Raw genomic sequence first — 16,674 nt, 5'->3', positions numbered from 1 at the left:
GGCCCCATAAACTGTATGTCTGTTCCGCTGGAACCCTCTCCGACTTCTACCATATTGACATCAGTGAACAATCTTTCGAAGCTCTGATTCAGATCCCCGTCAATCCCAATCAATGGCCCGAGAACTTTCGGGACCGGTGACCCCTTGGCGCTTGCTCTAACAAAAGATCTTGAGAGACGTGGCACAGGTTTGGGAAGAAACCAAACTTTCTTCTTCATTTTCCGCGCTCGCTTTACATCTGCCGCAGTCGGTTTGAACCCCAACCCAAAGGTCTCCAAATTCTTTGGCAAGGAAACAGGTTGAACAATTCCCTGAAGTTCAGCACCCAAGCCTTTTCCTGGCATAAACCCATTACCCAGCATTTCTGAAACCATCATAACCGTTGCGGAAGCTATCCTAGGATGCTGAATGATTTCACCCTCGGGGATCTTGTTTGCCGACACTGCATCAAAAATCTGGTAGACCCAGGGACCTTTGTCATCATTGGTCTCTATGAAGGGTACAATGGCGCCTCCTACGGTGCACGCAGTGTCCTCGCCGTGCAACACGACCTCTTGTCTATCCCACTCGAACTTGACCATCTGATGCAAGGTGGATGGCACTGCTTTGGCTGCATGGATCCACGGTCGTCCCAACAGAAGGTTATAAGATACCGTAGCATCTAATACCTGGAATTCCATGGTAAACTGGACTGGACCGATGGTCAACTCAAGTACAATATCCCCCACGGTGGCTGTTCCATTTCCGTCAAATCCTCGGACGCAAATGCTATTCTTGTGGATTCTTCCGTGGTCGATCTTCAATTGGTTCAGGGTGGATAATGGAAAAATATTGGCACTTGAGCCGTTATCCACCAATGCCCGAGTAACTGCCGAATCTTCACATTTGACAATTAGGTAGAGAGCTTTATTATGCTCCGTGCCCTCCACTGGCAGATCATCATCTGAAAATGTTACCCTGTTCACCTCGAAAATTTTGTTGGCAATCGTTTCCAGGTGATTTACAGAAATCTCATTGGGCACATGAGCTTCATTCAGTATCTTCATCAGGGCCCGACGATGTTCATCCGAATGGATTAGTAATGATAGCAGTGAGATCTGGGCCGGTGTTTTCTTCAACTGTTTGACCACGGAGTAATCCTGCACTTTCATCTTCTTTAAGAAATCCTCAGCTTCTTCTTCTGACACAGGTTTCTTTGTTGCAGCTGGATTGGGTCTTCTCAACTCCGCCGGAGCAAAACACCGTCCTGATCGAGTCAGTCCCTGCGCCTCACAACTATTCTCCTCCACTTGTTGTCCCTTGTACATCACCACTGCCTTCTCATACTTCCAAGGCACAGCCTTGCTATCAATCACTGGTGTTTGGACTACTGGTTTTATGATGACCGGTTCCCTGCAGACCCCCTTCACAACAACCACGGGTGCAGATGATGCTCCCGTTATTACCAACTTGGCTGGTTCTGGTTTCCTTGTAGCGGCAGATGGATTCTTCCCCAATATCACCACTGGCTTGACATCTTCCCCCTTCAACTGTACCCCTGCTTCCTCATCGATCGATTTTTCTTTCGGAGTGGCACGGATCATCATCACTGTCTGTGAGGGTTTCTTCGGCTCCCCTCCTTCGTGCACAAGCTCGATCATGTGGGCTTCAGGGTGCTTTGGCAATGGGTTCTGGTTAATGTTGGGTGCCTCCGGTGCCTGTACCTCGATCTTGTTGGTATCAATAAGATCTTGTATTGCATGTTTCATCCTCCAACATTTCTCGGTATCATGTCCGGGAGCTCCCGAACAATATTCACATCTTACCGAGTGATCCATATTTTGGGGTAAGGGATTTGGTAATCTAGGCTCAACAGGATTTAATAAACCCAACTGCCTCAATTTGTGGAACAAGGCAATATAAGTTTCCCCCAACTCAGTAAAAGTTCTTTGCCTCTGCAATCTTTCATTTCTGGCGGCCGGATTTCCCCTGAAACCCATCCCTGGAGGGTTCCTGTAGGCTCTTGGTGGTGGATAGGTGTTTTGTGGTGGTGGGTATGTGTTATGTGGAGGTGGGTATGTATTGTGGGGAACCGGCGCGCGCCATTGTGGGCGAACCGGAGGTTGGGTGTATGTCTGGGCTTGATGGACGGTGAAATGTTGTTCTTGTGGTTGGTAGTAGGGTTGTGGAGGGTAATTTGGAATGTGTGGGTAGTTTAGACGATGGGGTCTGGGTTGGTAATGAGGGGAATGACCTCTAGATCTGGACCAATTGTCGGCCTCTAATATCGTGACCTCCTCTCTCCTTTTCTTCCCTAGCGCACCTCCCGTGCCGCTCTGAATGGCCTGAGTTGTTGCCTTAATTGCCGAATAACTCAGGATCTTGTTGGACTTAAGTCCCTCTTCTATCATACCTCCCATTTTCACCACTTCATTAAATGATTTGCCAACTGACGTCACAAAGTGACCAAAGTAAGTTGGCTCGAGAGTTTGTAAGAAGTAATCCACCATTTCTCCTTCTCTCATTGGGGGATCAACTCTGGCTGCCTGTTCTCTCCATCGGAACCCAAATTCCCGGAAGCTCTCTCCGGGTTTCTTCTCGAGCTTTAGCAATGTGAGACGGTCTGGGACTATCTCAAGGTTGTATTGGAAATGTCCTGCGAAAGCCTGTGCCAAGTCATCCCAGGTGTACCACCTGCTCAGATCTTGTCTTGTATACCACTCTAATGCCGACCCGCTCAAACTCTGGCCAAAGTAAGCTATCAATAGCTCATCTTTGCCCCCTGCTCCCCTCATTTTGCTACAAAAACCACCCCGTAGATGTGCCATAGGATCGCCATGCCCTTCGTATAAATCGAACTTGGGCATCTTGAACCCTGCTGGTAATTGAACGTCAGGGAAAGGGCATAGATCCTTGTAAGCCACGCTGACCTGGTTACCTAACCCGTGTATGTTCCTGAAGGATTGCTCCAGGCTTTTAAATTTCCGCATCACCTCGTCCTGCTCTAGGCTCTTAGCCAGCTTTTCAATCTCCGCCGGGACCTCAAAGTGGGGATTATAGGTATGTGGCTCGGGTGCTTTGAATGTGAGTTCAAGGGGGTAATATTGTGTATCGTGAGCCTGAAATAGTGGCTCACTAGATGATCTGTGCAATGGGGCTGGGGGAGGTGCCACAAAGACGGGAACATTTGGTGGAGGAGGGTTTTGAGTGGGTGGTGGAGCTTGGGAATCATAAGCCTCTCTTCCCTGATAATAGTGATGGCTTGGGAAACTTGTTGAAGGACCGGGAGAGGGGTATTCCGGCGTGTGTACTGGTTGGAGGGTAGGAGTAACGGGTAGTTCTTGCCCCTTCTGGGCTCTAGCTAAGGCTATCTGCATTTCATTCATTTCTAGCCTCATTTTTTCCATTTTCTCCAGGGCTTCCTTCAGCATCTGATTGGCCGTTTTTTCTGACTCAACGCTGTTGTCTGACCCAGTCATGCTTTCTGGTATAGGACCTTTTGATCTTGTTTGATAATGGTACGGTGCCAGTACGCTCTAACAACTAACTGAATATTGATTGGAAAAACAACAAACTTGTCAGTGTTAGAGTCTTAACAGATATTGTAATTGCACGTTATGGGGATGCAATGCTCCTAGGCAGTTAATCATTTCTAACATGCTTTTGCTCTGACCGCATGCATCATCCCGGCTTATTTTTGCTCTGACAAATATATATATATATATATATATAAATATATATTCTTCCTTTTTTTTTTTTTATAATTACGGTCGAATCCTATAGATATTGCCTACGTATCGTGACCCCGCACGAATCAGACCAAGCGTAGTTCGTGCTATAAGACAAAATATTTTTTTTTATTACTCAAAATAATGCTATTACAAGCCATCACAAAAAAAATACAGACTTCATATATATATATATATATTTTTTTTTTTTTGAGAATGTTTGAAAAAAAACATATGGGTAGACAACAGACTCGAAAAACAAACAAGTGCAAGATTGAACTAGGGATACATTAAAGCTTTGAATTTTGGTGCCCGCGAGGCATCATTCGGCCTTTCCGCGGGCTTGGGGGCCAGGCTTCTTTGCAAGCTTTTTAGTTCCTCCATGATCTGATGGACATAACCCATGACTGAGGCAAAAAGGATATCACGAGGCATCTCTTCACATGTTAGGCACTTCGTGGTGATATAGCGCCCTATATCATTGATCCTACCCCTGATTCTATCCCTCTCTATGCACAGCTGTTCTATCCGTTGATTCTTTAGTCCCAATATTCGAGTATTGTCAATGAGCTGCTCTTGGAACCTCTCCATTTGTTCTTCCATCCGGGCTATCGACTCATAGCAGCGTTCTCTATCTGTTCTAGCATCCTGGGCTTGTTTGAGGACCCGATTATTGAGAATGGAGTTTATCTCTCTCAATGTCGCAACACTCATTTCGTAGTCCCTTTTTACTTTCCATAGGTGTTCTCTCCGTGATGTTGTAACTGTGGCCCACCTGACCCGCATTCTTGTTATACAAGCCTGGGATCTCTCCAAGTCTTCTCAGCTTTGACTGACTTGATTTCTCAATTCCACTATCAACCTTTCATCAGAGCGACGTTTCTGTCGGTCGCTATCACTCTTACCGACTTGGCGAATTCAGGCTTTCAGTGCTTGGTTTTCTTTGGCTAATTTGTTCTTCTCACCCTGCTCTGAGGCTACTTGAACGTTGTTTTCAAACATAAGCCTTTCAATTTGTCGCTTCAGCTTCCCGATTTCAACCCGGTAGCCTTCCTCTCTCACTAACCAGCCCCACTGTTCCTGCGAATCATCCGTAAATTGTTGGACGTGAGCTCTTTTAGCAAGCCTCTGACGAATCTGGAACCTTTTCCCGAACCAAACATCGTATTTTGGGTCTACCTCACCCTTAGCCAGCTCTCGAACCATAGTCTTGGGTTCAAGGAATCTACATTCGTGCCACAGCTTTCTAATTTTTCCTTCGGGGAACACGACTCCTGGACTCAACTCAATGGCGTGCTTGCTTAGATCCTCATCAGTGGGAATTACCTGAAATCTTCCTAGTTGGCGCAGTACCCGATGAGGAGCATATGGCTGGATGCTACGAAGTCCCATCAAAAGAACATGGCATTCCTCGGCCGCCATGTATATTACCTCAGTATCATTCAACCACCCAAATGCCCATTCAACTTGGTCGGCTGTTGTTGACCTCAATTGTGCAAGCCATGCTTCGACGCCTTCAGGAAATATGACGCCTGTCATTCGTTTCTCAAAGCCGCTAATGCAGTTTCTCTTAGTCAACCCGTGGTTCATGTATCCCACTCGGTGATGGAGGTGTTCTTGCATCCACAGCTGGAGTAACAGATTGCATCCCTGAAAGAACTTGCCTCCTTCTCGGCATATAGTTAAAGCTCGGTAGATTTCGGACAAAATCAAAGGAACCACAGTACTGTCGGTTCTTTTGATTGCAACATCGGCCATCCCTACAAGGCCTATCTCTATTTTTTTATCTTTGCGGGGACAGACCACAACTCCCAGAAATGCTGTGATAAATGCCAAAGTACGTCTTGCTTCCCACTTGATTCTGTTCCCAGTGTGAATTAATCCGAGGTTTGGTTCTTCCAAACCCTGAGGAATTCCGTACCGTTGATACAAGAATTGGAGAGTACAACATCCCTTCGACAAATCATCATTCTGCACCTTCCGACTAATGCTTAGCAAATCCAAGAACGCGTGCGGAGATACTGGTCTTGGTGAAAGTAAATACTGCCCTCTTAGTTTCCCATTCAACCCCGCATATCCGGCGACTTCCTCTAGTGTAGGTGAAAGTTCAAAGTCAGCAAAACGGAACACGTTGCGGGTTGGGTCCCAGAACGGTATTAGAGCCTCGATGATATCTGTCCTTGGCTTGATATTCAACAGATCGACAAAACCTCCCAAAACTCTTTCCACTATCTTTATACTATCTTTTCCCATATCATTCCACACCATGTGGAGTTGCAAAGGGACCTCGCTACAGACTGAGAATGGTTCGTTTTGACTTGTGCTCATCCTGCACATTTATTATAGTGATTAAAGAAGGAAAAACTTTTATTTGACTTAAAAACTATCTATATTCTAAAGAAATATTTTTTTGGATTTTAATTTTTTTCTTTTTTTGAAAAAACTTTTAAGGAGAAAGGAAATATTTTTGAACTATTATTCTGAATTTATGAAAGAAATACTACAGAAAAAAATATTTTTGAATTTTCTTTTGAATATCTTTTAAACAAATAATTGGGATTTTGAGATTAAAAGGAAATATTATTATTATTATTTTTTAAAAAAAATTGAGGTCTAAAAGAAAAACTTTCTAAAGAAGTGAGTAATGTTAAATATTTTTGGATTTTTTTTTTGAATACGGTGAGCCGAAACCAAAGAGGTTTGCCTCTGATCTCACATCCGGTGAGAATCAGACCCGCGTAGTTCAGGCTATAAACTAACTAATTTTTGAAAACAAACAAATTTTTCCTTTTTCTTTTATAGCAAAAAAAAAAACTATTTTCCTTTTTCATTTTTTTTTTGAAAATAAAGCAAATTAAAATAAAAGACTTATTCCTACACAATTTGTGCTTTCTAGGCAAACAAACAATTCTAAAAGTAAAAATATATATGTTTTTTTAAAGCATTTCGACAGTACTTGGACACTGATTTTTCTAAATTAATCATCTAACTCTCCACTTGCTATTTTTATTTTATTTTATTTTAAATTATTATTATTATTATTATTTTACACTCCCGAGACTCAGAAGCCGGTCAACATGCAAGACCGAGCAAATAAATGCACATAAAACAAATAAGATGCATCAGGATGGTCTTTATTTCAGGTTGCTAGCCCTAGACGGACTCAACCCCTGTGTTGAGTCCCCTAAGTCAAAATGCACATGATGCAAATAAGCGTTCCTATTAGGGATCCGGCATGAAGCTGAGTTATTCTAGGTTCAGAACTTGGGTGTTTGTTCTAGACCTGGCTTACCCGAGCGGACAGCTCGAGCTGAGGGGGAGGCAGCGTACCGGGAAAACAGAAGTTTCACCGGCTTTGCAACTTATCCAACCTCGTTCTAAATTGAGAATTTAGACACTATACAGAAAAGAAGTCACACGAAGTGCACCCTTCTTCATGATTTAGAAGACTCAGAGAGGAGATGGGTTTCGGCACAACTTATATACAGTTCACATAAGATCAAAGCGGTAAAAGCAGTTAATTAGCACATTAAGCACAGATCATGTAACAAAATCAAACGAAGCCAAATACAACAATTATTCCAAGCTCGAATTCTGAACCCTGAACCAGAGATTCTGGGTCCGTTTCCCCAGCAGAGTCGCCAGAGCTGTCACACCTCCTTTTTCCGACCCCGCGAAGGGCATAGGAGTTTTTTCCAATTAAAGGACAATCGAAACGGGATTTATTTATTTATTTCAGAGTCGCCACTTGGGAGATATAGGGTGTCCCAAGTCACCAATTTTAATCCCTAATCGAGGAAAAGAATGACTCCATATTACAGTCTGCGTACCAGAAATCCGGATAAGGAATTCTGTTAACCCGGGAGAAGGTGTTAGGCATTCCCGAGTTCCGTGGTTCTAGCACGGTCGCTCAATTGTCATATTTGGCTTATTTATCTGATTTTTATACAATTATGAACCGATGTGCCAATTTTAACTTTTTACCACTTTATTATTATTATTATTTTTAAAAAATAAATTGTGAACATCGTTTAAAACATGTCTTTGGATTATGTCACATGAAATGCACCCGCAATCCGGAACACATTTTTATTCAATGTTTTAGGATTTAGATTTGGGTCGCATGAAATGCGCATCCGAGTTTAAGAAGGTAAATTAATTAAATCGCGCCTAAAGAGTTTAGCGCGTCATTATCTTTGGGGAAGGAAGTGAAATTCACTAAACAATCCATCCCAAATTCTAAGTAATTTTTTTTAAAATAATTAAATAAATAAATGAGATTGGAGAATCCTGTAAATTTTTGTATTATTTACATCTATTTATTTTTAGCGAAATCCTTCCTTATTTTAAGAATATCCTTTAATGACTACCTTTTTATTATTACTAAGTTTGTCTATAAATATAAAATCAATATCTACATTCTTGAAAATAACATATTAAATAGAAGAGAAAAACAAATATTAAAAGAAAGTAATAAAAATTATAATCATAAATACAACATGGAATTGTCAAAAAATACAATTAAAAAAAAAAACTAATTATCCCATAGTTGGATTAAAATTCAAATTGTTAGTAAGAATTAAGCTTATTGAAACTAATTATTTACAAATACTGAAAATTGAAAGAAAAAAAAAACTTGATTACTAAACCATATTTCTAAAAAATTAAACAATTTAACATTAACTAACTTCGTTTTAATTCACATCATGTCCTAATACTTGATTCGCAAACTAATTCATGTTTTAACTGAAATTAACTACATGATTCTGATTAACTTATCGTTGACGAAAAACCTTATGAATAAGGAACTTAGTCAATTTTTGTCAAACTGATTCAATAATGCCATTTTTTACGTTATTTCTTCTATTTTTATTATCAAACAGTTTTAATTAGTAATCAGACTTAAATATATTTCCTAATAATCTGGTTAAGGCGTTATTTAATATGTCGCTATAATATGCCTAGTTATGCCAAATGACAGTGATTTACAGAATAATAATACATGAATAACCTAAATACAATACAAAAAAAAAAAAAAAAACTAAATTAAAAATTTAACACTCCATTCTTCATTTCAGCTTACAAAATGCCAAAATTACAGTTGTGTACCTGATATCGTCAATATAAGAAGAAGAAAGTCAGCAACGTAATACATAACACAGCAACAACAACAATAACCAGCAATAACCAGTCAACGAAAATCCCAGTGACAGATTTGAAAAATTCAAAATAAATCCAGGAATGCCGAAAATAACGGACAGAAACCAAGGGAAATTTTCAGATTTTTGAAAGGCTAGTTAATCATCAACCCTTAATTTCTACACCTGTATACCAGAATATTTATCAGGTGTGTACTACTTTCTCTTCTAATTTTCAACTTTTTATTTTTTATTTTCTTTGTATGTTTTTTCTTTTCTTGAGAGTTTCAATATTTTTTCGGAATAAATGTTCAGCTCTTTTTTTCTCTAATCTCTCCTTTTTTTCTCTGTCCCCCTATCTGATTTTTAAGACCTCTATATATAATCCTTACCCTTTAATCAATTAAAATCAATCCCTTTCTCTACCAAACCCATTATCTTCTCACTCATCCCCATTACATTAAATAAATATATCACACCACCCCATTATATTTTGTCCCCCATGCCTAACATAAAATAATGCAAGATTCCCCCCACTAAATTTTGTCTTGTCCCCCCTTTATATTAAATAACCATATCACAACCCACCCCATTTCATTTTGTCCCCCATGCTTCAAATAAACAATTACAAAATGTACAATTCCTAAACTACCCCTCCGACCCTATTGCAAATTACTATTTTACCCCCGAAAGTACTATAAATTACCAAACTACCCATCAGCTATAACACATCAATTAATCAAACTTAACCAAAATATGGACAATATGATTAATTTCTAACAATGTTCAAACAACAAATTTCATGAACATGAATTCTTCAACATTTCAACAACAAATCACATGAACATGATTTCTTCAACATTTCAACAACAAATCACATGAATACAAATTGAACAACAAAGAACAACTAAAATTTGATTGAACAATATTTTAGCAACAAACAATCCTATTTTCGGATTCAACAACAACAACAAACAAGTATATTTATATTTCTAAATTCAATCATATTGAACTTAAAATACACTCTAACAACATTACAACAAACAATTCTTATATTAAACTTTAAACAAGATTATGAGACCAATTCAAGAAATAATCACAAATGGTAAACAAGAAATCAAACTATAATCATTTCGGATTCAAAATCAAACAAACATAATATGAACATGAATTAAATCTAAAAATAAAAACGACGGATTCAAATGACTAAAACCAACATACTTCCCTTATTACAACTAAATTCTTTTAGGCAAATGACAAAACAAAAACTAAGAAGAAACAATTATGAATTTAAACTTGAACTTAACAATATTAACAATTTCCGGAAAATACATCAAATACATGAAACAAATTGAAGAAACAATTAATTAAATTTCAATTTGAATCTAACAAATATTAAACTAACAAATATTCACTTAAACAACAACAAATATTCACTTAAACAACAATACGAACACGAAATAAACATGAAAAACAATTAATTAATCTTTCATTTGGAATCTGAAAAATTAATTTAACAAACAACACATGAACATGAACTAAAAATTAATTCAAACGATAAACAAAACAAACATTTGTCGATTTTAGATTCGAAAATATCAAAACCAAATACGGACAAAATAAAACGCAAAAAACTACTAACCGGAGATGAACAACGACGAATTGGACTGTTTTGACAAACCTCGAATGGGCATAAGTCTGTCCGGACTCAACGACGAACTCACCTTCCTTGTAAACTTGACGAACTCAAAACTACGCTCGACGACCTCGACTAGAACTCCACCAAACGACGGCAGAAGTGATGAACGAAAGCAGTTAATTTGTTTGCGAGAAAACTGAATGCAAAAGAAGCAACGATGGAGACTGGCCATGGTTGTTCGATTAGGCAGCAGCTGGACGGCGAGGTTGACACAGAAGTAGCAGCAGCCGGAAGTGAAGAAGAAGGTGGAACGGGAAGCAGCACCGCGACAGCAGCAGCTCGGAGGAAGGAGGAGAAGTAGCGGCGACGTGTTTGGTTACGTCAAGAAGCTAGCGCGGGCAGCAGCAGACGAGGCAGCTAGGGTCATCCATGGTCGGAGAAGGAAAAGCTTGAACAACTGGTCTTTTGGACGTGCGGTTGAGGGCTGCCATGGACGTCGAGCTCAAACTCGAGCTTGACGTCGAACGACGAAGATGAAGTCGCGATGGATGGTGAAGCAGAAGGAGCAACAATGGCGACGAGCTGTTCGTTAGCTTTTGTTTGGATCACCAACGCAGCTGGGTGGTTGAAGAAGACGATGCAAGGGCAGCCATGGTCGATCAATCTTTGAGCTTGACAAAAGAGATGAAGCTATGGTAGCGACGGTGTTATGGTGGGTCGTTGGAGATCGAGGGACTTGTGTCGTTTGGTCGAGGAAGAAGAAGGCGAAAGCAGTTGGTTGAGGGCAGCCATTGATGGAGTTTGGAGCTTTTGGGAAGATGAAGAATAGAAGAAGAAGGAAGATAGGGGGGCGGGTCTTTTCTTATTTTTTAGGGTTTTTTGTTCTTTTTTCTTTTGTTTTGTGTTGTAAAAGGTAAGACAAAGGGGTTTGGTCTTTTGGGTTATGGACTGGGTCAACCCAGTTCGAATTGGACTGGGTCGTAGGGAATATTGGGCCATTTTTTGGGCCTGTGGCTTGAAATTGAAGAAGAGGCCTAATTCCGACTTTCTTTATATTTTCGCTTTCTTTTCTTCTTTTATTTTTCTAAAACTAAATTATAAAAATACTTAAACTATTATTGAGAACTAAATTAAGTTATAAAAGCGCAAATTAACTCCCAATAACAATTAACGCACAATTAAGTATTAATTAAGCATAAAATTGTATATTTGGACATTAAATGCTAAAAATGCAAACGATGCCTATTTTTGTAATTTTTAATTTTTGTAAAACAAATTTAATTACTAACAATTGTAGAATTAAATCCTACATGCAAAATTCGACATATTTTTGTATTTTTTATTAATTTAGCAAATAAACATGCACAGACAAATACAAATAATTATTCAAAATATCACAAAATTGCACACCAAAGAAAAATCATTTTATTTTTGATTTTTTTTGGGAGTAATTCTCATATAGGGCAAAAATCACGTGCTTACACCAACCCCTTTTATACAAATCTGCCCCCTGTTCAAATATATTACCCGACCCTTTTCCTTATTCAAATCAGATTTTTTTCCACTAAAATCTGATTTTTCACTTTAAATCCCACTAAGGCAAACTTTTCCTTATTATCAGCCCCCCCATTCCCTTTGGTTCCCCATTAGTGTATTAATTAATACCCCACTAACAAAGCATTAACACTAAAATATAAACCTTACTATTTCATTCCCAAATCAGCCCTGAAAATCCCTTAATATTACTGCCTCCTAATACAACTATTCAACTGTATTAGAATCTTAATTCTGAAATCTGTTTAACTAACAATTAACCCAAAACTGATTTGATTACAGCTATAACCAATTCAGCTAGTACTTTAAGGCAGAAAATACATCAAATATATAGGTTCCAGGGATTCAGAACAATGCTCCTAATCAAAATAGAATATGAATTAATCGGATAACTAATTTGAAAACTATAAACAACAGAATGCCGAATGATTCAAACTATAAGAACGAACTAATCAACGAAACTTAATTAGTCGATTACGTATTACAACTGACACTGAGCAAATCAGCAACAAAGAAATAGGCAATTCGGGTAATTTCAGTGTTATTGACAGAATCATGGATTAACTGGAAACTAACTAATCGACGCAACTTATTAATCGATTACACACATAATAATTACAGCAAACATAAATGAATGACAGATTTGGACCAAATAAAAAGGTCTATTGGAGATGAGAAGATGAATTGAAAAAGCATGGAAAATCAATAAAACTAAACTAAACAGATACATAGATAGAAAAATCATAAATACAGAATAAAGGGAAAAGAAAAATACCTCAAAACCTCAGAACTATACGGACCCAGGCTCGAACTCGGATTTGGACACTTTGAGGTTGAACAAACCTTAGTCGAAGTGTTCTCAACTAAGAACACTTCGATTAATGTCGATTAAACCCCAAATCCTTACTTAATTTGGACGGATTCCATGATTTGGAATTTCTAGGGTTCCGTTTTTTTTCGATTTAGGGTTCGAACATTTCTAGGCAGATTTGAATGGAACCAAAGTCATTTATGGTATGAGGGAGGTCTGGGGGTCACCTGGTATGAATTTGGAACAGATCGGGGTAGGTTCATGTTTGGCTCGAATCTTCAAACGAAGATTCGAGGAGTTTCAGGAAGATTCGAAGCCAACGGGTACTGGATCTGTAATGAGGGTGGTCAAATAGCTTAGGGGTATTAATTTGGTAGTCATCAGAACAAGTGAGGTCTCAGACGGACTCTTTGATTGAAGATTCGAGACATCAGGTATGGATTCGAGGGAAACTAATACCATATTTGGAAAGAGGATGTCGTGGGGAAGCTATGGTGTAATTTTGGGATCGTTTGGACCACCGGAACCGTCATGAGGCGATTTCCGGTGGGCGGTGCACGGTGGCTAGAGGTGGCAGACATGTCTGGTCTCTGAAGATCAGAGACGAAGGTGGAAAGGGTGGGTATGACTTTGGGGGTGTGGGGTAAGGATTGGCCTTATATACGGAGGGGTTGTTTCGATCTTAGCCTTTAGATCAATTAAGATCAACGACCAGGATAAAAGGGGTTAAACTATACAGCGTCATTTGGTTTAAATAGGGGGGGTCGGGCTTAACCGGGTAATGGGTCAGGGGTCGGGTTTGGTCACAGCTTTGGGACCGTTTGATCATCTGAGATCAACGGTCCAGATTGAGATGCTTGAAACGACGTCGTTTGATAGAGGCTGGGGACGGGTTGGATTGGACCTAGGCATGGGGTGTGATTTTGGGCCTGAAATGGTCCAGAATTGGCCCAGTTCGGTTTTCTTATATTTTCAACTCTTTTTCCTTTTCCTTCTTTAATTTAATTTAAAAACAATTCCTAATTAAATTGTAAAATCAAAAATAAAACTACACAAATATTAATTAACACTTACAACAATTAACACACAAATTAAAACCTTAAAATAAAAATCAACCAATGACAACAAATAGAAATAAACGCATATTTTTGTGATTTTCCTTTTAGAGCCAAATGATGGTTTAATAAATTCCTAAATGCATAATTAAATCCTAAATATGCATGCAACATGTATTTTTTTTTTGTATTTTTTCAATTATCTACAACAAGGTAAACATTTTATGGACAAAACACAAATAATTATCCATAAATGCCACATAAATCCTAAAAATTGCACACTAAGAGAATTTTGTTTTATCTTTGATTTCTTTTAGAGTAGTTTTCGTGAAGCAAAAATCACGTGCTCACACTTAGTGAGATGGCCCACACGAGATTTGGGCGACAAATTAGGCGGTTCTTCTTTGGAAATTTAGTTACTCGGTATATGCTATTTCGAGGAGTGCCGGAGTACCCCGAAACATGATGAGGTGGTGGAGGCTCCGTCTGGGCTTATGGACATCACATCTCCGATGGAGACATCGTCAAAACTCACCCCCACAGCCAGGATGAAGCGAGAGGAGAACTTCAACAGGTACATTTATAACTCGTTGAACTTACTAATGAGCAGGGCAGGTATTTCTGATGAGGAGCGTATGCATTTACGCGATGACTTGTCCAGCACGTCCAAGGAGATGTTGGAAATTGCACCTGGCAACCCCATTCACTCATCGGAGGACGTCAACTCTGTCAAGGGCTTAGACACTGAGGATGGGAATGGTGTTACAGGGCCCATGACTTTGGTGCTTCTAGGACCGGATGATGATGAGCCTAGAGCTGCTGGGGGAGGTGGACTCTGATTAACAGGGAGTTTTTTTTCCACCCTACTCTGTTTTTCATTTTTACTTGCATCGAGGGCTATGCATAGTTTAAGTGTTGGGTGAGATGAATACTACCTGTGCTGTAGTTGTATATTTTGTATCAACTTATTTTAATTTGTTTATTTTAGTAGTTCTAGTGTAGTTAGTCTAGTGTAGTTTAGTTGCTTTAAATCAATAGAAAAAAAAGCCTAAAAAATACAAAAGAAAAAAAATTTAAAAAGCCCGAACTTTTCCCGACGATGGATCTTTTGGACAATTTTCTTGAGGGATAAAAGTCCGATTTAAAAACACCAAATTTTTGTTTTTTAGAATAGTTAGGTAGTATTCCTTGATTTTTCTTTGAGCACCGGTTCTTTTCCAAGGATGTATCTCGAACCGGGTACTTTATTTTTTTTTTTAGGATTAGTGTAGGAAGAAACCGAGTCGCTATGAGATACTCATTGACATAACTGATGCTGGCACATAGGCTATGACATACATTCTATTTTCCCATGTATTTGGTTTGAATTGTGAAGCCTAAGTAAAGTAAATTGCCTATTTTGTAACGCCTTTTCTCATTTGTTTGACTCGTATGCCACATAGTGCAATATTACTTAAATTTATCAATTATGTGTGCTTGCTTGACTTGAGAGTTGAACATAATCGTTTTAATTGAGTCATGTGCAATGTCTGTGCGAGGATTTGTGATTTTTGTGCTATCCTGTGTAGTCTAGAACTTGCCCCGTGTGTTACTTGAAGCGAAATTGTAAGTTGTGCTAATCTAGGAGATGACGTAGGCATTTTCTTGCTTGATTTTAAATGTGCTTGTCACATAAAAATAAAATTTCCGTTGCTAGCCCCTTTGAGCCTATAAGCCTTTCTTTTGGCACTCATATTACAAGTCATACCCCTATTTTGTTCTTAATTTGATATTGATTGAACCTTTACCTCCTAAGGAACTTAGTCGCTAAAAAAAGTAAGGTGAGAAATTGGGGAGTAGTTTTCGAGTGGAACCATGGAAGGGATCGTTGGTGCACTAAGGTTGAAATTAAAATTCACTAGCCGATGAACTTTAATGTATGGAGTGTGTGAAGAAAAGAACAAAGGTGAAAAAGGAAAAGAAAAATTGCAAGAAAAGAGGAAAAAAATATGATAGTTCAAATAATGGAGAAAATACACACCTCCAATTCTTATTGATTTGTGCTAGTAGAAATATAGAAGTGCTTAATTGAAAAGAGGGCTATATTGTATATGGCAAGTGTATTGGTTGAGAAGAATATGTGCTTGAATCATGAATGTAGTGAATTAAAGTCCCTAGGAGGGTTAGCCACTATTTCTAAATGTATCATACCCGTCCCTTAGCCTATATTACAACCTTAAAGTCTTAATTGATCCTAGATTTGGCTAGCTTAAATTAGTAGAGATATACACTACGGGCAAGCTTATGGTACGGCCATGAGATGCATATGAATTCTTTGTGCGAGTGAGCGAATTTTGTTCAATTGTGTGATGTCCTTAATCTACATTCAAAAGTATATTTGAGTGTGTGGACTAATCTATCTTCACTCTTTGTTTGTTGGTGAAGGCACATGATCTCATGAATGATTGGTAATGTTGTAAACTTTCTTGTTGGGTGAGTACATAAATTGAGGGTGCTTAGTAGTTACAAGTCGGCTTTTTAGGTTGGGTGGTGACAAATAAGTTGTTGGAATTGATTGAATTGAAATGTTATACTTGGGCATGCTTAAACGGGAAGAATATGAAATTTTGTGTGTTCATGCATGTGTGCCGGTATTGATAATAGTCAAGGGTATAATGTGTGATAAAAAGTTAAGGTGCTCCTCTATGATTGAGACTTGTACATAGTTGGGGGTTTATTAGATAGTCCCATTGCTCAAGGACGAGCACGAGTCTAAGTGTGGGGTGTTGAT

The 16,674-nt window shown here is 38.9% G+C and overlaps 1 long non-coding RNA gene across 1 annotated transcript; it reads right to left on the bottom strand.

Moving 5' to 3' along the window:
- Nucleotides 1-8,753: 8,753 nt before the first annotated feature.
- On the bottom strand, nt 8,754-11,369 carry LOC142161875 (uncharacterized). Its single transcript, XR_012693587.1, has 2 exons — nt 10,488-11,369; nt 8,754-8,816 (listed from the first exon to the last, which is right to left on the bottom strand). It is a non-coding gene; the product is annotated as an uncharacterized LOC142161875 (long non-coding RNA).
- Nucleotides 11,370-16,674: the final 5,305 nt, after the last annotated feature.

Source organism: Nicotiana tabacum, chromosome 7, assembly GCF_000715075.1.
Source record: "Nicotiana tabacum cultivar K326 chromosome 7, ASM71507v2, whole genome shotgun sequence".
In the NCBI taxonomy this organism is placed as follows: Eukaryota; Viridiplantae; Streptophyta; class Magnoliopsida; order Solanales; family Solanaceae; genus Nicotiana; species Nicotiana tabacum.
This window is presented reverse-complemented; position numbering and strand designations above follow the sequence as displayed.